A 23,034-nucleotide genomic window follows, 5' to 3' on the forward strand; every position below is an offset into this window, starting at 1 on the left:
TGATCTTTTTACACGAAGCTGCCTACAGATACGGTTATTGAAGAAATGGACATATGGGACAAGACAAAGGCCTTCATGAAAAATGTGCTGAAAATAGCAGTTATCGGAGTAAGTGAGAACCGTATTGTGTGAGTGCACTGTGGTCGTGATCGCGAATCGCATCTTCTCCAGACATGGATAAACACGCTGTATGCCACCACTCGTTCAGGTCCTACAATTGTTGCGCGTTTGCTACACACGTAATTGCTGGCTGTATTGACAATTGAGTAAATCTAGGGCAATGAAAGGCTCACAGTTTCCCATGGATTTCGGCGATCACGGGCATTGCTTGTGATTTGTGAGTTATTGTTTACTTGCGGATCAAGCGGAATGATTCTAGGGACAGCCGAATCACAGGACGATAGGGACCTGTCTTCCGTTCTTTCATACTTTTTTTTTGCTGCTGAGTTGGGCATCGAAACTCGGGTGCAAACTCGGACAGGTGGGCTGTGTGGATCCTGTTGCAAGTTATCCGGCAGTTGCATGAAGGTAATTTTGCAGTTCGGAGATAATTCACGTGTTACATGACCACATCTGAAACCGTGCCTGTGCTCTTTCAATAGGCTCCTTGTGTCGTTGAAGGGATCATTATACGCAAGACACACTATCGTGTCACTCGTGTCAATCCGAAATCAACCGAAAAATGCCTGGCGGGAGACCATGGCAGCCGAAGCAGCACCGCCAACGAGTGTGAATACTGGACATCACCCCATCCCATCTTCTAACCCGAAGGTTTGGCGCACTTTTGTGACAGCGATACGGTAAAATGTTCCATTGTCTCGTATGACGATGATCATCATCATATAATCATTGTCACCAACTGCAGTTTGAGTTACCGCGGAACGGCCACGTAGGCCTGTATTAGAGGATATATAACATTTCTGACGAAAAACACAATTTTGAATGTATGCCTGCTTGTGATTGAAAAACCCTTGCTTCGAATTTCCGCATTTGACAAAATAGCATTGTGAAAATAGAAACAAAAAAGTCACGTGACTATTGGTTACGACATCACAAGTTTGAATTCTAGGAAACCAAAAACTTGAGATAGTCAGAAACTGCATTGGCTGATTGGGAGTTCTTTGGTACATAGGTTTGTACAGCTTAACTAATTATTGACTGAATTACAGGATTTGAAACATGCTATTGTTAGCTGACCTGTTAAAAACGCCCGGGGCTATAATTCGTCAACTGATGCTTAGAACTTTTTGGAAACCGCACAGTGGGATTCAGGTAGAAGGAAATTCCCTGATATAATTTTTTTGTTTTCTGAAATGATTAAGTCCGAACCTTTTGAATGGATGGATTTCTGGGTCAGAGCTCGCGTTGAGCAGTGCTTGTTGCGTGAACCCTGACCCCTACCATCCGATCGCCCAATTCCAGGCTAACTGCAGAATTTTGTGGCAAAAGTTTAAAGTGCAGCGACGTTCGACACGGTCCGCCCCGCCCTATGACGTAAACTGACCTTTAGTGCGGACGCTGCCACCGGCCGCAGGCCATATCTGTCGAGGGCAAATAGCGAGCGCCTAAAGCGACTCGAACCTGCCCCGCCACGGGTGTGTAGAGCTGAAGGCAGACGACGAAGGCAGGGAAGGACCTTTCAACACATAAGTTATTGATCGTTGTGGTACGACCGATTTATCATGAATGCCGATGTTATTTCGAAGAGGCGCCCCGGCCCCGTTGCCCTCCCCCCCCCCCCCCCACCTCCCCGAACAGGCAGGCTAAGCTGTGTGACCTAGACTATGACCTCTTCGTCCGCGCAAGTTCAAGAACCGCGGACTTTGCGGCGAACGCGTGGGACGGACTTTCCACGGCGCGGAAAACAGCTCATTGCTTCAGTTGCGTCATCAGAGTGAGTCAGGAGGCACGATCGGACTTCCGGGACAGAGCGAACGTTTCCCCAGCTTCGTCGCCGCTGCCGACCGGCCACTCCCTGACCCGCTGCGAGCAAATGGGCTTTCGCTTCGCGGTGATTCCGCCACAGACCACAGCCAGGTCCCAGCCACAGCTCGCGCGGAGCACCGGTCGCAGAGGCGAGCTGAGAAGTGGATAAGCAGCCTCTCCGTTTGAAATGTGTTTATTTCCGTTCATACATCACCAACAGGCGGGAACTTTACTATCAAAAGAGGAAACGTGAGTTGCGACCCTTCTCCGTTCCTTTCCACCCCCCTACGATGAACGCAGTTGTTGATAAGGCGACAGTGCGAAATGCTATCTGTCGTAGTTTTGGGTTGTGGTATTTGGGTGAGCAATGTAGAATAATGCAGCTATGCTCACCTTACGACGGATATGTGAACGCGATTCAAGAGAACGTAACATCACGAACAGATGACCGGCCAGCCGCCCCCCCCCCCCCCCCTCAACTTGGGGCTACAGCCCCCAAATTTAAGAAGAAAGTGGACTAAATCCGCACAGAAGCCCATTTGTTGGCGTTGAAGTCCATTTGTTGCAGGTGGTTTGCGTCATTCTGCATTACTCAGCTCCCCCAAGTCATTTTACGCAGCTACGTCTCTGGTTGTACATCACTGATTCAATGACGGGACAATGCAGTTTCACGAAGTAGGTAAATGGTACGAATGAGTTTTGTAGAGCGTGTCTCACCCTTAGGGAATATTTCAAAAAACATACTCTAATGAAACCTCAGGGCCAGTTTCATTCAATAACACTGTGCAGTGCCACTGCAGCACCGTCAATTAAAAGAAGGACATCAATAATTTTCGAGTCCAAATTACAGTGTTAGCGCTTTGGAACAGCACTACGCGTTTCCCTGCAGCCGCAAATGAAACAACGTTTGTGATTCGCCCAGCGAGCGACCAGGGCCTGTTACCGAGAAGCGCATTGGTTTAAGTTTGAGTCAGTCACTATGGGCCAATGCTATGCTCCCATTTCCAAAGCCAAAGTGCGCCTCAAAAAGAGCCACTGTGTCGTGACTGCCATAGAAGAGAAGTTAGAGCCACAGTATAACGTGGCGTTGAATTCACGAGATAAAAGCTTCATGTTCGTACATCTCTGTGTCTAAACAGGCTATTTTAACAAGCACCGAGGTGGCCGGTTGAATACCGTTTGCTCGGGTGGGGGTTTATCTGACTTCCCCGATATCTTAGAAACTAAAAGAGCTAGAGACGCCAAATTCACAGGGTGGGTTGACCTGTACATGAACTTGGTTGTATCAACTATTTAAATTCCTAAGTCATGACCTTAAGGTCAAGTGAGGTCAAACAACGTCAACATCCAGATTGGTATCTAAGGTGCCCACAGACCTGTTCACACAACCGCCGTGAACCTAGATCCTTTTTCTAAGCAAAAGTTCACTGGTGCCAAAGTCATTGGCCTTGTTTGACCTTAAGAAGGTCATGGTGACCAAAACCATACAAGACTGCTCTGATCTGATCTGATTCTAATATCTGAATAAGTGTCAAAGATTGCGCTGGGGGGGGGGGGGGGGGAAGAGGGCTCCTTAAAAAAAATGATGGCGTGCGTCATTTCAGGGCAGTGACCTGTTCTGACCTTTAACAAATTCATGGACGGTGTATGATGCGGTTTCTGTCATTAATTTATATGAAATGAGCACCAGAAACTACCCATGCAGCAAGCTCTCGAGTAAAAAACGATTGCTTTTGACTTTGATCTGACCTTGATATCTGATCCTACGTCACTGGCATTGTGTATTTACTTGTTGTTTTGCCCGACAGACTATATCAGGGATGTATGGCTTCGTCTAACACTCCGTTGTTGCATCAGATTCAACGATTCCCTAGAAATTGCATTCCCTGAAATCATGGCCTGACTTGGACATGCCATAAATCAACGATCTTATAAGATACATCCAAATTTTCGCCATGAAAGATTCACTATGGCATTGTCTACAGTTATGTGAAATTTGGTGTGGCTACGCAGCGTCCTTTGGAAATAATTTCGGAAAGCCCTTTGGGGCAAACTGACTCCCATCCGAGCGCGTGTTAAGCTTTCAAAGCATTTATTGCACAAAGACGTTGATAAATCATTGTGGCGCAAACATTACAGAACACACACGTTGGAAAATCAATGCAAATTAAAGGTATTGACGTCATAGCAGTAAGCAGGGAGACTAATAAGGTATCTCTTGCAAGAGCGGCCACCTCAAACCAAAACTTTGGGCTATTCAGAAGGATAACAAGGTTACTGGCATTACTGATCAAATCGTACGCGTTTGATCTGACGATAACAAGCAGGCATAAAAAGATAGCATACTCCATTTAAAGACTTCAGGCTGTTGAAAGCCCAGAGCACACCCTGCCAACTTCTGTAATTGTTTGTTTCCAAGAAGGGAAGTGCGTTTGGAGTTTAGAAGCAATAATGCTTAATATGTAATTATAATAAGAATAATAGCTGATGTTAAACAGCACTGATAGAAATAATATAAGTAATTGCAGCTTACATACCATAAAGACACACACACACACACACACACACACACACACATATATATATATATATATATATATATATATATATATATATATATATATATATATATATGAAGCGATAATAGACATCGAGCCAGTGAAAACGCACAAGCACTGGTCTAACTTAGAATAATTACCCGCGATTGGTATTTCCAGATATTTTGTGAGTTCAATCTCATTCAACCTGGCATCGTTCATGGAACGATACACACCCCATCACCGTCCAATACCCATCACCGGGTAGAAATTAATCCGTTTCTGTTATCTCAGTATGTAAGAGTTGGACCTGGGTCATTACAACGACAATCAATAGCCCTAATTAAGCTCTCCCAAAATGGGTCTCGTTAACCCGGCATTGACTGGGGTCAAATGCGCTTGCCCTGGCCAGCATTCGCGATAATTCAAGAACGTATAGAGATGTCGCTTCAAAGTTTCCGGCAGCTGTTGATTGATGAATTCTACGCCTTGTGTTAAACTAGCAATGATGAGACCTTGATGGATAAAGAGGGAATGACGTCAAAGTGCTGTCATGGTTGCCGGTTTTTACAAAAGCGCAGAGACATAGACACATTGACAGAACCAAACGAAATAACAAGTTTGACATCTGTAAGTGGAAAATGTGAGCCAATTATTTCACCATGCATATGCACTTGTGCTGTGTTGCTTCAGCACTGCACGTAGAAATATTTCAATGTAAAACAACAAAAGTAAATATAAAAAGCACTCTCTACATTTTTGGTCTCAGACTCAAAATGGCAACGACATGAAAAATATCCTAGACACGACTACAGCGGATGCATGTACCAAGTTTCGAGTAATTATCTGTAACAATGACTGAGCTATGACTTGAAATGCATCACAGTGCATGTTGTTCATGCTCGTATAGGCCTAGGCCCGTAATAGGTCAAGATAGGCCCAGGCCCGTGATAGGCCCAGATAGGCCCAGGGCCGTGGTGGCGTGCGGCGGGGCTGAGGTCTGCTGCAGCGGTGCGGTAATGGGGCGGCGGAAGCCTTTTAGCAGTTTTACACGCGAACCGACGATGACGTGACTGGAGGCGGCGTGGAAGGGTATCAGGTTGCGATGTCGGCAGGCCTGAACCGTTGGAAACAACGCGAACATAGATCCAACCGCTTATTCACCACAGAGGTCATCCATTTTACCCTGACCTTAGACGGCTTATGAACAAGTAACAGCTCTCGTCTCTCATGCCCGTAATTGCGGCTAAGCTCTTCTCCCTCGCGTTTACATGGTTCAAATATTACGGAAATCATTGGACGAAAAAAAGACAAATAATAACCCAAGGTTTCACCTCTCATTTGCACGTCACGCGACCCCCGTTTTAGGCCTAGTATGGCGCGCGTAACGTTGGATACTTTCCCATCTAGAATGTTTGATCAGGGAGTAATGAGTTCACACCATGAGGCTGGTTTCTAAATGCTTTGCTTTGTGGGAGTGTTCAGCTATTCCAAAGCAATATTTTATGATCTGACCTTGGCCTGTGGTTTTAATACTCATTTCCACTCAAGATTGTTGTAATCTAAGACCGCACGTCACTTCTTTTTCGATTGCAGTTTGAATTTTTAATTCGGCCCGCCCGTTTTCGTTCTTGAGATAATCAGGGCTTCGAGTGTGCCCCTACCCCCTCCGGTCAATGGCGTGCCGCTGAGGAGCCAGGTCCACACCGACTCAACCTCGTGGCATCATTCGGATGACGTCAGGAGGAACATTCGCTCGCGATCGGATCGTTCCATGACCAATGACGTCACAAATCTCACAGAGTGTCTCCAAATCACTAACGACGGGTTACAACACTGGGTTCTGTGATTACCGTGGTGTTAGCCACAGATCTTTCAAACTAGGGATACGAGTTCTACATGACAGGAGTCAGCGCGAGAGGTACTTCATGACGGCTCAGATTATTGGCAATTATGCTGTCAAATGCTGGGAAGCAAGTAGATTGACACTGTTCAATGCAAATGTTCTTGCACACCACATATAATTTGTTGACATGTTGGTATGTCTGGATCATGGACACCCTGCATGTAGGGTGAGCTGGCGAAATTCAGCGAGAGCTTTGAAATTTTCCCGCCCTTTCATATAACCTGCATCGACTTTTCACCACGCATCTCTCCTCTAAATCCAAGCTAAAACCGATATTCAAACCCTGTTAGTTCAACGAAACGATCCTTTATTTGCTAGCCTTCACGTAAACATGCAACGCCTGACTATTCGTGAGTTTGAAAAATGGACACAACATTTTTCAGAATGTCAGCCTAATAGAAGATCTTCAGCCCGCTCGGCACGCTCTGGCCAGCTAGCGGTCCAGCCCGCGAAAGATCGCAGAGATGATTAGGCGTTAATCCGCAAGCGCTAACACGGACTCGGGTGGGCAGCTGTAGATATTTGAATAGCGGATTTTTGGTGTAAAAAATTACATGTACCTTGCACGTTCGCCGACCTACGACAGGTGAAATTCCGGCCATAGATTCAACGAGGGCAATTTTTAGGGAATCGTTGAATATGGTAGAACAATAGAGCGTTAGACGAAGCCATGCACCTCTGAGATATTTTCTTAGGCAACACAACAACTTAATTGACAAATTCCATTGACCTAAGTTCAGTTTTGAAGGTTAGATCAAGGTTAAAACCAGCATGTTTTATCTTATATGCTTAATTTTGAGAGCTTTGAGAGATTAGCTTAGCTAATCGATTGCTCGATATATGGGTTACTTTCTGATGCTCCTTTTAAATTCGTTGATGACAGGCAACGCTTTACATTTTGAATTTATTGGTATCAGGGAACGCACCATGCATTTTCCACAAGCTTCTTCAAGATCAGAAAAGGTCACTGCCTTGAAATGACCCGGTTCACATTTTGTTTCTTGGAACATAGCGCCAAAACAATGCGGAACATAGCGGTCTAAAACCACCCGATAACAGGCTTTGCAGAAGTGTACCGCAACGGGCCGAGTTGCTGGGCATGCGCGTACAGTTGGAATGGGCTCCCGCGAAACTTCAACAGTGCATTGTCCAGGACCACGCACAAGCCTTGGCTGACGCGTTCCCTGAGGCTTTCATAGAGTTTTAGGAACAAACATCTCGTCGGTGGGAACTTGTCCCGCCTTCGCCTTTCTCTCTCGTTTCATTGAATGTGACGTGCCGCAATGGCGTATCAGAACACGCGCTATGCCCGGAGAGAAATGGGGGAGCAAACGAAACAGACACACGACGAAAACACATTGACACGCTACAGACCTTTCCTATGCTCGGGGAGGGTGAAGGTAAACGGTTTGGATATATCCGAGGGAATTATACACATGTAACTAAGACAGCCCTTATAGCCTTATCGCCCGTGAAATAGCCAGGAAGATGGAGATATAGGTGCATTGATATTTCGGATGCATAGCTTTACCAAACAAACATCAGTTGAAGTAGTGGCTACTTTTTTATTTATGTCTTATTTATGTGCATAATGGTTCTTCCAACCGCACTTAACAACTTGCACATTATAAGCATCGGCATGCGACATGAACAGATCACACCCAAGTTTCAATTGTCTGGCCATTATCGCTCATGGGCGTGAAGGTTTTATGGAATTTCGGGTTATGTGTGACTGTTCAGAAATCATGGAAACATTGCTGTGCGGTATGATTTTGTGATATGCGTCATGCCTCACAGGCTTTTGTAAACTATACAAGCCTACTCGTCGTTCTTAGGTTAAGTATTCTAACACAACTTCTTTGGTTTAGGCTCTCTGTTCAGCGTATATCGCCATGCATTGCACAGCCTCAGGGATACCCACGTTGATAAGAGCATTTGGCGACTCCACTTTTGATAAATATATGATTGCTTGGTGCAGTGTTTTGCACGGTCCACAAATTCCGGCCAATTCAAGCTATCTTTTACGCATCGGTGGACACCGTCACTAAAACAAGAAGTTTCGTTTTCATCATTCCGTCGCTTTAGAAACGTGGTTCCATTGCTTGTCACTGTCACTCTGCAGAAAACTTAACGGAAAGTACTAAGTCAATTGCTTGTTAAGTTTTCCAAACGTGTTTAAACCCACAACATCGTTTTTCCAAGTTCCCTCAGGCAGTAACATTTCCCACAGGAACAGCATGAAATTCTGGTGAGGAGACAATCCGCCAGAATGTATATGAGAGACAAAACGAAGCTCTCAATGTGCCCACTATGCCTGCGCTATTAACTGTGTTAATGCAGCGTTGACACGGTCACCACGCTGCGAATGACTTGGTAAACGAGAAGCGTAACTTGGCCTTCACGGCTCTCACTCCTCACTCTAAGCGCATTACTGACTGCACGTCTAGCGTTTGATGTGGTCCGCACGTCGCGAGAGGGCAGCGTGAACATACACCTACAAGAAACGAGGTCACCAAGCGCTTCTTAAAAACGTTTCGGATCTTCTGGACGGAAGATGCTTCGCGTGCACTCAGAGCGTACAGTCCTCGGTCCGTGAAATTCCTTCCTTTATGACCAGATTCACACGCATGCACGGGGAACGGCCGGCAACGGTGGTGACAACGGCGCCAGCATGCCCGCGGCGGCAGGAAGAGCGCGTGGCGCTGGCATGGGTGCAGCGTGTCCAGGCGGAACACTGCCAGCTAGCACCATCTCCTTCACGCGACATTTCTCGCGCTCGCAAACTCGGGTAGTATCTTGCCGATGATTGCGACAAACCGGGCGGCGTCGTCGCGCACCCGCAGCCCCCGGAGTTCCGTCATCGCCCGGGATGTGATGCTGCCGGTCACCGGAGTTCCATCACCGCCGGGAACGTCACGCTGTTAGCCGCCTCTCACCACGCTGAGTCCGCGCTGCCGCAGTTAGGCGGGCAACGGAGCTGGTGCCTTGCCCGGTACAGCTGCCTCCGGGGGTTTAACCCGCAAAACGCACCAGAGAAACAGCCGAACATCGCCGTTTTGTTTCAGATACATCGGCGGTTGAAAAGCGACAGTAACGGGTTGTTGGAGTGAAGGACCAAGTTGTAATGCGGTTTATGGGCTACAAAGGCAACGGAAGTTGCTGGTTCCGCTTCATTTTCAAAAGCACCGAGCCCATTGCTGTTACAAAAAAGACGTTTGATGCGTCGCGGGGTAACGGAGTCGTGAATCGTTCCCACCTTTGTTTTTTTACGGTCGTCCACTGGACAGCTGTCAAGCGAGCAGTGGCTAAGGCAAAGGGGAGGAGGTACAGGGGGCACGTGCCCCCTCCCTCTCCCCTTAAGTCACAAAGGCCCTTCGGGCCTCTCGAGACCAACGACCAAGGGCCCGATTTCAAAGCCCGTCGGGCCTTGAAATCGGCCAACTTGAAGGACCAACTTGCACTGGACGCATTACATTGATTGAGACCCAGGTGCAGTCTGTGGATGCCAGCAATTGTGCTAACGCACGCCAGACACGGACAACGCGACGATCATATTTTTTTTTTTGAACTTGAACAATTGGCCGTTGCCAATGGCCAATCAGGTGGGGGTATCTGCGCGGTGTTTATGTGGCGGTATGGATGCCTGGGTGACTTTAAAGGGAATGGTCCACATTTGCATGCCGTTTTGAACTGAAATAGCCATCTTGAGGACCTTTTGATGCAGTTCACGGTCATGTCCTTTTCAAGGCCTAAAACGATCTGTTTCCTGGGTTACACGCCCGCAAAAGTGCGAAAAGGCTTATTTGGAGCCTATTTCAAAGATGCCTCCGCAATGATGATGTCATAGAAACGTCACACGATCGCCGTAAGGTTTCAGGCTGTTTTCTGCTTATGGTCTAAATAGCATGGCAGCTGGAACATTCGCAAAGGCGAAGATGCGGCACGTATTATACAATGCGCGGAAAATGATTGGCTGCTAGCAAGATTTCACTGCTGAAGACGTGTCGCGAACGTAAGCGTGACCACTTTCAGATTGTGCGGCACTCGTCGCGAACGGGTCATTTTTCCTTATTTCTAGGCCACAGGTCAATGCTATAAAAAGAACGGCACTGTCTGCAATGAGAGTACGGGACCCAAAAAACGGGCACTCTCCCGAAAGTTATAAAAAAAGAAGACGCGACGGCAAATCTGCATTTTTCCCCTGCTGGCGTTTTTTTTTTTCTTCGTCTACTAACGCATCTCTTAGAGACAGCTCGGTTGGCGTCTTGTGTACCAGAGCACAGAACCTTGCATCGGTTTATGGGTTAGCAAGGCATTATAAAATCACGGAAACATTACAGTAATATTAAATATATATCTCACTAAATATTTCACACGTATGGTACCAGAAATCTAAATCTTGAACAAAAGATTGTGTTCTACAAGTAGAACATCTTGAGCCGCATTACCATCAACCCCCGTTGGGACTTCGTTTTGAAGAGAGGTCACAGTGAAATCCGGGGTTATGACTGAAAATCCGTGCGGAAATTGCGAGAAAACCTGCCATTTGATAGTCCCGCGAGCTGTGCAAATGTGAGAGTACACTTATTTGACAAAAGGGTGTGAATCTGGGGCTCAAATGTGTGTGATCACTGGTGGTGTGTGCCAGTGGCTTGTATTGATCTTGATGTGATGGGGAGTGTACGTGCGAGGTTTGTACGTATGAGAGACATTGTTTTAGTATTCTTAAGTCTAGTGACTCTCAATAAAATGTGCTCTATTGTTGCCTGACTTTACTTTTATGTTTGTGTTTAAATATGACAAAGCAATGCTGGCAAACTAAGCGAAACACTAGCACAAGCACATATGTTGCAGGGGTGTACCAAGGCAAGGTGGTACTTCATTATGATCTTGCCAACATTTTGAGCCTTTTAAGGTATTACAGCATGTAATTAATTCACTCCATGCCATTATATCAGCAATTCATTTGGGCGGTAGAGGCTGGTGCGTGCAGCTAATAAATGAACATGCTCGGTATAGTTTCGCATTATAGAACTTTGCAAAATTGTCTGTTACTAAAGGTTTCTGAAAATATAGAGCGGCGTTATTACTGATGCACATTGTACTGTCTTCACAAATTGTGCATGCAGGGGAGCATTGCTCGTGAGTCATCAATGTCATAGTCACTGCAACTTGCGTGGAACGCTGGTTACTGAGAAAGGTAGAAAAGTATTGCTGTTGGAGTCTTGGATAACACTTAATAATATGATTATCATGAGCATTGTGTGCACTGGCAGCTTCATCACTTCCTTGCATTTTGTCCACCCAGCCATAACTACATGCACTTGTCATGTCTGCAGCCTTGTGCACGGTCGGCATGTTTGCAGTGTCATTTCACTACATGTACAATTTTCCTGTTATTTTTTAGTAAGGCAGCCCGATTGCTGCAGCATGTTGCATGTGGAAGTGGAAGATGTGCTTGCATCTTTCTCACATACGTTTTGTGGATTTCCAAAACAGGCTGAGCAGGTGATGCCAATTATTGGTTGTCTGCTTTGCTGAAAGTGATTTGTATACTGTATCATGTGTTCTTGCTTGGCCATATGTCAGATGGGCAGTCAATACAAGAGAGCACACTTGGCCCATCTTTTCATCCTGGAATTCATTATGAAAGCAGCATGGATTGCAGTTCAAATACCATATCGTTGTTCATTATGTCATGCCACAGTACAGGACTAAGGTAGTGCCACCATTAAGCTTTTAACATGTGCCATTACACAATATACCACCTTGGTTGACACCCTATGTGAAGCCTGTGAGACAGCAGCTTATAATTTATGTATGACTGATAACAACTGATTTAACAATGCCAAAGGACTATGAACAGCAAGAATGTCATTGCACCACAATGTTTATATCAGGTTTAGTATTAATTGCATAAATAATCCTCATTTAAACAAAATTGTTGGAAGCCCAGCCTTACCATCGTAACCATAGCAATAGCAACGCTTTGGCAATCAATTCATGACAATGCTACAAATTTATTTATTTTCGCGTGACACCACATTTCCAGTTACAAATAATAAAGAAAGTAACTACTGTCCACATCACATGATATCAATGTCAGGACGACAGCACTGCAGGGAACGACGGGTAAACAATAAAGCATTGACAAAATCATCACCAGCATAGCAACAACAGCAGCAGCACAGCATATCGTGCTTTGATATTGATAATCTGCCCTAAAAGCTGGCGATCGCTACGTTGTGTATGTCAAACAGTCCACCAAAGCTTTTCTTACGGCCAGCACCAAGACAACAAATCTACGAACAAACCACACACTAACCCGCCACCCGACACAACCTCCGTGACGAGAACGGCCGGTTGGCGTCGGCTTTCGTGTGTTTCGAGGTATCCTTTAGGTCTGGCTGCCAGATGCTGCCAGGTCTTGCTGTCGTCACAAAAACCATTCCATGACGCCATGAAACAATGGCGTAATCGGGCTCATTTTTACAAACATTGAAACTTTGCTACTTAGCGTCATTTTTGAACCTTGAAAGTTTACCAATAGTTAGAAGTAAGCGCTTTCCATCATATCTGGTGCCTACCTTAATGTCTTCAAATGTGGAACATGCCCTTTAACATAATTTACACGAAATAATCTGCACAAACTCGTTGGCGTCAAACTCAGAAGTCAGGGGGTTTTACGTTTTAATAATGGCACGGCTGTGGGGTGCACTGAATGATTTTCGCTATGTTAGTTCAAAACCCCATATAACTGTGGAACCCTTACTTTAAGCCGCACTGAAGTCATTGTGCCAACTATTTCAACGTTCTAGGCACGTCTAATTTGATGGCTAGTGCCTGGAAAGGTGAGGCATCTCTTAAATGTTTAATACGGCGAACTGAAATGCCAAAGGTAAAAAGGAGGCCAAGTCAGGTTTGCCTGGGGACATCCACCCATCTAAGAATGGACTATGAAACAAATTACCAAAACAAAACTTTTAGCTTTACTTTTAAAACCAAACTAAACTTTCAAAACCAAAAATATTAACAAAATTTAGAGTATGTCTTCCGGATAGATTCGGAGCTATAGCAGCACGAAAAATAGAGATTATCTTTGCTTTTCCAGTTCAACCACTACACTCCAGTGTCAGTTTGTGGTGCTGAAAATACTAGTTTGTTGTCATTGTCAGTTTCAAAACCGTGTAGGCGAAAAAGACGTTGTCTTCATATTTAACATTATCCTGTGTTTTTTTTTTAAGAGCGAGCTGGGTGATTTCCTACGGCTGTGATAAAATGCTTACGGGATGTATATTTCTAATCTTGTTCGCGTGCTTTGTGTGTCTGAATACGTAAGCTGCTTGTATGGACAAATTGTTGTTCAATGAGTCTCGTTCTTAATATGTTTTCCTTTTTAACTTTTACCAAGCACTCAGAATACTCATTTTGCATATAATAGGGTATTATTTTTGTTAATACATACGTACATGCAAACGTACATAAATGCACACATTATTGTCCTAAGGTGCTCAAAGATAATTTTTCAGACACATCATTTTCTTCCGCCCATCATCGCCTGATGCTGGCCGCTAGGCCGGCGCAGCGCGACCTGCAGATAATGTAATGCCTGACATCGTAGTTTTTGTTTTGAAGACACGCGAACGCAGATGTTGTTGAAGACTGTGATATAACTGCCCACAATCTGATTCATAATGAAGGTTGGACGTCTTTAAAAGAAGATGTGCAGCCATATTAATGCTGACTTTTTACCCACTTCGATTTATAATCCAAGTTCACAACATATGATTTGTTTGGTACTCGAGCGTTCTCGAAAAAAATTGTTAAAACATATTACAACATGTTTTTTATCAAACTTTGATCTGCAATCTTGGTTTACGTAGTCCCAAACTTCTCTGTTACACCCACACAAACTGTGGTGGAGTCCCTGAGTGCTCCGGTTTAAAAAAGAGTCAACCAAGCTATCGCAAAATGATATCACCGGCAGCTTATTTCATGCAGTGCTTTAACGTGCGGTAACGTCAGTTAATTGACTTCAAAACAACAAAAACATGCATCTTCCTCAGGTTTCTACTATCTGTTTCAGTTACGGCACGTGAAAATGGCAATCAAACGAAGGAAATCGTATTCCCTCGATATGAAGTGGGCCCTTTCCGTTGGTGTTTTGGGAGCCCTTTCACCATCAGATGCTCTTTGTCAACCGTGTGCCCCTCCCCCTGCCAAGAATCTGGTGGCGCCCCCGCAAGCGTGCGAAAAGTTCAAACCACGGATCTTCGTTTCCGCGGAGCCTTTGTGTCCCCATGATAGATGTGATATCATGAAGTGTCCTCATGATAGATGTGGCTCGACACAAAAACCCCATCATTCACTTCCAAGACACGTCAGGCCAGCTAAGTTAATGGCGTGGCCTGCCATGGCACAGAACTTAGGCCTTCGCAGTGTGACCCTCGGGGTCATCTACAGCCTGCGCGCGCGTCGATGCGAAGGTGACCGGCTGTTAAAGGATGGGCAGGTCAGCGGGTAGGTCAAGTATGGGTCATGTTGACTGAGCGACGGCGCTCGCCCCACTCTTCGACCATGGTGAAGACGGATTTCGAGAAATGCTCCTCATGGGGTCTTTCAGATCTAAAAACGCATATAGCTATTTTAAAGACATTGAGTTTGCCGGCCGTTTTCGGAAATATAACTGGAGTTGTTCGTGTGGGTGACGTTGAGGTCCGATCCTTTCGAGTCTACGGTTTGTTGCGTGTACCCTGGACACACTAAGCTATCTTCGCCGTTCCATTTCATAGAATGAATCTGTGCTCGGACTACTTTAGCCAGGAGTGACTCGTTAAAACCATATTTCACTCGCGTATTGCTGCAACAGTCTGCCTGTGCCGGCTGACTACCCTGCGCCGTGCAACCACCTTGTACCATCTGACCGTTCTGTGCCAGCTGTGACCATCCTGTGCCAGCTGACCACGACAGGCGGGGGAAACACCGCACCCGCTCTGGGACCAGTAATCCGTGCGGATCTATTACGAGGCCAGCATGTTAATCCCAGACCATGGATGCGTTCCAAAAAATCCCATAATCTCACACAACATCTTGGTCAAAAACCGTCGTTGGCAGACGGGGCATGACATGGCGCGATTTGAGCTAAATTTCCCAATGGAGTCTGAGAGGCCTTTCCGTCGCAGATGTGGCGAGCCCAAGATGCACCAGGAATTCGCAGACTCATGTCTTTTGAAAGTTACCGGAAGTAAGGCGCGTTCACGATTGTTCAGTTGAACTCGCACCATTTCTTCAGATTTCCGTCGCCGGTTTCAAAGTTTAGCAGCAATATAACAACAATATTCAGCAGCATTATTATACAGCAATATACAGCAATTTTAGCAGCAATATTCGATCCATTTTAACCTAAGTTCATGTTGTGCCACTGAAAGACCCGGGAAGCAAGGTATCCGCGGCAAGCAGCCGCGATGTCACTCAAATTCGTTCTGCATACCTGCGTGCTATCCCTCTACGATGGTACCTGGCTCCCTGGACAATGAGGAATGGCGCCTGTTGAGTGTCACGTGCGACGCAAAGGCTTTGCACTTATAATTTAAGCTGGCAAAGAGTTGATCTAGCGTTTGAAAAATCGATTGGAGTGTCATTATCATCTTATACCTCGTCAAAAACTGCCCAATGGCATGCTGCCATTGTTCACGTCATCTGGATTTCCACAGATAGGAGATTCAGATAAGATTAAATGATTCTATGAAGCCATTCCTGATGTCATTGTGATATCAGCCCAAGGCCGCTCTGCCTGACCGTGCTGCATCACAATCGCTACAAGAAGTTCTCTAAATTTGAATGAGGTTTTGAACTGTGATAACCATTTTGAAGATCATTCAGTGCAGTTCACAGACCTGCCTTCTCAAAGGGAGTGTCCTACACTTGGGACATATCAAAAAAGAAAATGCTCTGGTGAAACCTTAGGACCAGTAACGTCTAAAAATAACACTCGATAGTGCCACTGCAGCACTTTTAAGACATACTAACTTTATAGTTTATAACCATTTCAGAGTAAAAAATGGAAGCCGTCACTTTCCATCAGCACTAAGTTTCTTCCCGGCAGTCGTGACAGCCGTCATCATGGCGAAAGCAGAATCTGCTAGGGGCAGCTACCAGCTGTTAATGAATGACGTCAGTGCAAACGGAGGTATGTGGTTGGCATAGCGGGTGGCAAGGGCCAGTTAGCGAGAGCAAATTGGTTGTGAAGTCTGAACCAGTGCGCCCCTATAGACCATGTGATACACTGTTTCCCAAAGCCAAAGAGAGTTTCGAAAAAAGCCTCGGTAGTTAACGCTATAGGAAAAAATCAAAGCCAAAGTATAATGTTCCGTTAAAGCCACAGAATAATGGCTTCATGTTTACATTGTTTTTTGTCCACCAGAGTGTTTCAAGCTTTCGTAGCATCTATTACAGAGACATTTTCACAGATAAGTGTGTTGCAAACATTACAGAACACAGGCGCTGGCAAAGCAAGGTAAATATTTACATTAACTTTATAGTGATGAGCAGAGACTTCAATAAGATTTCTCCCGCAGGAGCGGCTCCTTCAAATCGAAACTCTGAGCAATTCAGAAGGGTTTCGAGAAAACTGGTATTGTTGATTCAGTCGTGCGCGCCTGATCTAACAATGAGTGAGAAGTGCAGAAAAGGTGGCGTATTACCTTTAAGACCAAAACCCTCCAGTTACTGAGCTTGACATCCGCGAATTTGTGCATACTGTTTCAAGGTCACGCAGGCATGCATGACGCCATAGAAACGTCACGTGAACGCTGCCACCTCATTGGTCAGGTGGGTGCTCAAGACCTACAAAATATTATCATCTAGTAATTGGTGTCTCGCGAACGTGACCACGATTTCTCGCACTAACTGGCTTCAGTGCAGCTTTCGAACACGATCTGGTTGTTTTGGTTGGCTGCACCAGAGTCCTTTCGACCAGTAATGATTATTTCAGGGGATGAAGGAGAACGGACAACGGTTGGGCTTAACAATACATGCGTTTAGGAACCTGACCGCCGGAGCTTAATCTGCACAGGGTACCCCGCGGGATACACATTTGCCGCTCGGACTGCGGTACCCACCAGGGAGCTCTCTGACCCACTAGTAAGTGCCGCAAGCGATCTGCCCCCCCCCCCTCCCCAACATTGAGGTTATCAACGAGGACGCTGAATTCACTATGAAAGATGGTAACAGTGTGAACCCATATACAGGATGAGAAGCATAAGGACGGCCAGCACAATGGCGAACGAGTCTGTTCGACAGCTTCTTTCCAAAATGAAAGTACGTTGGCTGCTGGTAGGTGGAGCATCTACGGCTTGTAATGGTGACTGATTTGGAATAATGATCACTATAACTGTACTATCTTTGCCATCTGTCACGCATCGTATTTTATCTCACTTTTCCGTCATTGCTTCGAAATAGTGATTACTTCCCGAACGGTGTGACCCTTCAAACTGGCCGAAAAACATTGCCGTGGTTGAATCGTATCCATTTTTTCTGTTGTGTTTTTCATAACCCGTGTCTGAAAGCATATTTCACTTTAGATAATCCTGAGACACACGGTAACAAAAAGCCGCGGGCATTATATGTCTATCAGACACCTTATGCAGGCAATGTTATGTACGCCTTATCTTTCTGGAAGACATACGGCAGTCCAAATCTTCTGTCACTGGCCAACATTTTTACCTATGACCCTCTTTACGGACATTAACTATTCGGGTAATTCTCTGATCTTCCGTTTCGGATCAAGAAATAGGAGATATTCAGTATGGGTCGGATCCCGGGCCTTATATTTACACGTTACAAAAATTGTGAGTACTCAAGCGTTAAGTTTAAAATTAGTTTATTATACCACGATCAATGTGTGCTACTCAGTAACAGATGATGCCGTGACCTCCTTAAGCACCCTGAACGTGCCCAGGCAAAGCATAACCATAAAAATGATAAAACCTATCAATATTCTATCACACTATGACACTAAATAAAAATAATACGAAGTTAGTAATACACACATCTCATTATACCAGTAATAATCATACAATATAGCATTTAATACTAGTATGATCATTATAAGTGATAAATACAACAACGTTATGACTAGAGTCGATGGACACACAACAAAAGCGGCAAAAGCTGAAGAGATTAATCCAAAGCGAAACCGACTTGACTGATCCTAATTTGAGTTGATTTGAAGCTTGACTGAGTATAAAGTTATATAAACCAACCTTTATTAACAATCGCATTAGTTACTGAACGTAGGCTTTTGCGTCCACGACGACGTGAAAAGTTGACAAAATAACCTTGGTTGTACAGCTATTTCCTCAGCCTTGATAGAGGAAATAGTTTACCAGGATATCGCTTACCTTTCGACATTAATCAAATATTTCATCTTTGTCTGTTCTTTTCGATCATAAATACATACTTCATCTCTTTAGGAACACATGTTTTCAGGTATTATCCTTGAATGGATTGGCTTCGTTTTCAAAGCCATTATTCTGTGTATTACATACTCAAAGCATGAATGTTTAGTCTTCGGCAGCTTCTCCTGTAAAACATTCAACTCAAAACTGGGGTTCGGAAATTCTAAACGGTATGAAATATATCATAACACACTACGGACTGCCGTTGAAATCCCCCTTCCATCCCTGCTGCGGACCGCCGGTAGAGTCCCCCTTCCCCTCCCCCCCCCCCCCTGCTGATTCTCCCCGTCATGGAACGCGATCACGCAACGAACTTACCATGCGGTCACGACCCGGAATTTCAGGGCAAGGGTGGAGGTTCGTCGAGGGAGCTGTGACGGCAAATGTGAAGATGTATCGGTGACAATGGCCGGGCTTGTGAGGTTGAGAGGATAGGCAGAGTTTCTGTAACAAAGACTTTGAGTTCCCGCTTCTTTTTGCAATCAGTTGCGGGATTGCGTCTGATCAAAGCCAGCTACCGACCTGGAATTTCCAGTTTTTCCAATTTTCCAAATTCCAGCTTCCAATTTCCAATTTTTTTCTGGGGGGGATTTCAATTCATACCACCCGGAACACTTAATCGGCTCAACCATGGCAAAAATGTTTAGCCTTGGTTAGCAGAGGCTCACTAAAGACAGTTGTGGCTATCTCAAAACAACGGGATAAAGTTGAGAGGCGAGACGTGAGATATCATATATGACAGATTGTGATAGCCACCTCTGGTGCGTGGATCTAACAAGCAAGTCATATTAGCATTCCGTAGGCCAATTATAACTTATTCGCAAAGCCACCTGCTTCGGCAGCGAGGATATCTGTGCAGCTGATATATCTGGCATTGATTACAGAAGAACACTGTGATGATGTTCATTTCTTTATACCGTCTAAACAATTTCTAAACGTCGTTGCAATTATGCTATCTTCTATGACAACAAATCAGAAGCTAGCTGTGAGACCTGGCGAGCAAAAAGTGCATTGCAAACAAACATTGGCGCTCATATCCTTCCTTGAGCAGGTGGTTTTATATCTTTGAATGGCGTGGTGGATTCGGCTAATCCACATATCACGTATGTCACAGACGACTGCGCCGAATATTCAGACACAAGAGTGGCCATTCGGCAGCCCGGACCGTGCCGACTCGGAGCAAAAACAATGCGAATGAGACACACGAGAACGTGTGCATGCAGTGCAGTTCTGCAGCAGCCCCGACAGCACGTGGTCAGCGCGCGCAGGTGGCCACGCGCTGTGAAGTGCAACGCACGAACCGGCCAATACCGTCAAATGTTGCTTTATTGGTGAAAGGCGGCTTGAGGGAATACTTATATTTGTACGTCGTTCTTCAACGTCTTTCATCTCTGCGCCTTCCTGAGGGCGGAGAGGGCCCATGTTTTAAATATTTGCCGCATCAGTGTCCTCACCCCCAACGCAATGATTTATATCCCGTGTTGGTCATTTCATATCACAGCCGAACCCATTCGCATTTCACAAGGTCAAATGTTGGTGAGATGCTCCAAACGTGCTATTAGTGTGGTTCACCCTTTCTGTTGTTCATCCACTCGCTGTCGAGCGCAGTATAAGGACCTGTAAATTTCATCGCATTTCGTGTGATTTGTCGAAGACAGAATGAGCTGGAACCTCTAGATTTTGCATGCGGTAGCTGGCAATATCCAGAGAGTCGTGCATACAACGTGACGATAATTTCACGGCAGCCAACGCGATGGATGAACGCCGCCCAATAAGACGGCTTTAGCGTTCTTGAACGTGCCGCGGTGTACTTTTAGAATTTCTACCAAGGCAACTGGAAATGAAATGTAGTTAGGTCGGCCAAAATGAAATGAGCACATATAAGAGACATGGAGTTGCCCGTCTTCGAAATAATATAAAGACGATACGACTGAAGGCTCAGACCAGAGACGCAACTTTTCAACCCGCCAACCCGCCATCTGACCTGCAGGAGCCCGCGGGATTTTGGCTGGGTCATAGCCCAGACTTGTGGGGTTTCGCGGGTCAAAACATTGCACAAACAAAATGACGCACCTTTTGCTTTTTTATGTTTTTAAATCATTGAACAACCAGAGCCCAACACAAAACAGTAATGAAGCAACCATATTTGTGTTTTTACAGCAAAAGCACCAGTGACAGAAAACCCCTAGCACACCCATAGCACAGCACTAAACTAGGCTGCATAAATTGAAGAGGTTTTAGCAAATATGTCACTAGAAATTTGGCAACAGCAACCCAAATTATCTAACATTAGGTGGGTTGGTCAAGTTTTTTTTTAGTTAGCTTGAAGTCAAAAGCGGTCAGGTGGGTTCTTGATATAAACGCAGCTGCACACCGCACTTGTCTGTTAATGTGAAGGTGTGGTGCACTCAAACTTCCTTGGCTCACACGACGTGTGGCGCACAAAGCACAATCAATATCAATGACCATGAAATGCATGACAAACTTTAAGCCTTTTCTTGCCCTAGCCTCCCTTACTTGTCAATAAAGTCGGCAGTTTCTGGTGTATCATATGCGCAACAGATGTGAAAATTTAAAAAGTAGGTCATACAGTTTGTCTATTTATGTCTGAGGATGATGCAAGTTACGACCACGGCCACATGGTTCATGCATCGAACACATTTCTTCCTAAGTGCAATTGACGTTAATGTTCAGCATATAAAGCTGAAAAGTCGCGGTCAGCAGGTTGTGTTAAGTGTAACAAGAGTCACTGCAAACACGTTTTTATAATTTGGTGTCGTTATAGAAGTTTTTCTGCAGCATGTCATATATGTCTGCAGCATGTAACAATATAGAATTCTGACATCGCCACATGTCAATTATGTTATAAGAGGGGAAACATTCTTTGACGACACATTTTTGTTAGCCTTACTTGCACGCAGCATCACACAAACGGCGCGGCGGTGGTTGTGGGATGGGCCATACATAGTGATAAGAGCTGATTGTTGATTGTAAGACTGAGTTCAGGTCATAATTGTAAATCCACCCTGCGATTCCTATTCGGTGATGTCACATGTCTTTACGTCAGTACAGCAAACTCCTGCCTCTGCCCCTGAGGCCGCCTCTGTCGTTGGAGATTTCAAGCCTCCCTGAAACGTGCTGGCCACCAGCAGCCGGTGGTGCCGTTCCCGACCTCTTGCGGAGAGCGTCGAACCGTACCGCCAGATTCATCGACAGATACGACTCGCTGGGTCTGAAACGGTGGGTCTGCCAACCCACTAGAGGAAATAATATTCCGGGCCTAGTGCTGCCCCGACGCATACCGTCACAGATCCATGCGCAAGACGGTCTTCAGAAATCACATCACAGAGGCCATGTGTGTCACTCTCAGTGTGCCGTTAAGCAGTGGGCCTGTGGTCAGTCGGCGCACTGCGTTCAAATATACGAGGGCTGACTTCGGCGGCCTCAGCCCAGGTTTCTCCCTGATCCTGTGGGGGCAGCTGGATGACGTCGGAGTTGACCAAGCAGTATACACCTTCTGCATACTGCTTGAGTCAGCCATTGCCGACCACGACCCCACAACGGTCCTCCCGCGCCGACTGCAGCTCCTAGTTTGAGGGTGCGGCGCGAGCTGCCCTCCGGTTAAAAGGGGCAGTTCTCCGACATCTGCGGTGAACCCCGGCGCGGCGACCGCGGCTGAGTTTGCGGGCAGGAGGCGTGGTCTGAAGTCCGTGTCCAACTTCAATTACGCTCAATATTTATATAAATTCACCGATGACTTCAAGGCCAACCTCAAGCGGCACCGGTTATTTTTAAAGTGAACCACGAAGGAGACATCCATATCACCAGTCTCGTATAACTCTGAGCGGACTCTCGTGTCGGATGACGTGGCTCGCGCTGCCGTGTTGAATGACGCCTTCGCTCTGAAATTTGCTAATATTCGTGTGTAAAACCCTCCAGATGCGCCGTGCTGCCCTCCGAGTCTCTGCGGCAGCCGTGCGATCCGTGATTACTATGGCCGGCGCTAACAAGGGCTGTGGGACTGACAACATCAGTGCCGGCATAGTCACCGAGTGCGCAGACGAGTTAGTTGCTCCGTTAACAGAGGTTTGTAACCCCACGCTAAGTTCAGTATCTTCTCGCGGAGGTGGAAGTAGGCAGACATCATACCCATTTTTAAGAGAAGCGAGAAAAAGGAGTCGGCAAATTGCGGAAGCACATCCCTGCT

Source organism: Pollicipes pollicipes, unplaced genomic scaffold (assembly GCF_011947565.3).
Source record: "Pollicipes pollicipes isolate AB1234 unplaced genomic scaffold, Ppol_2.1 Scaffold_7262;HRSCAF=8765_pilon_pilon_pilon, whole genome shotgun sequence".
Classification (NCBI taxonomy): Eukaryota; Metazoa; Arthropoda; class Thecostraca; order Pollicipedomorpha; family Pollicipedidae; genus Pollicipes; species Pollicipes pollicipes.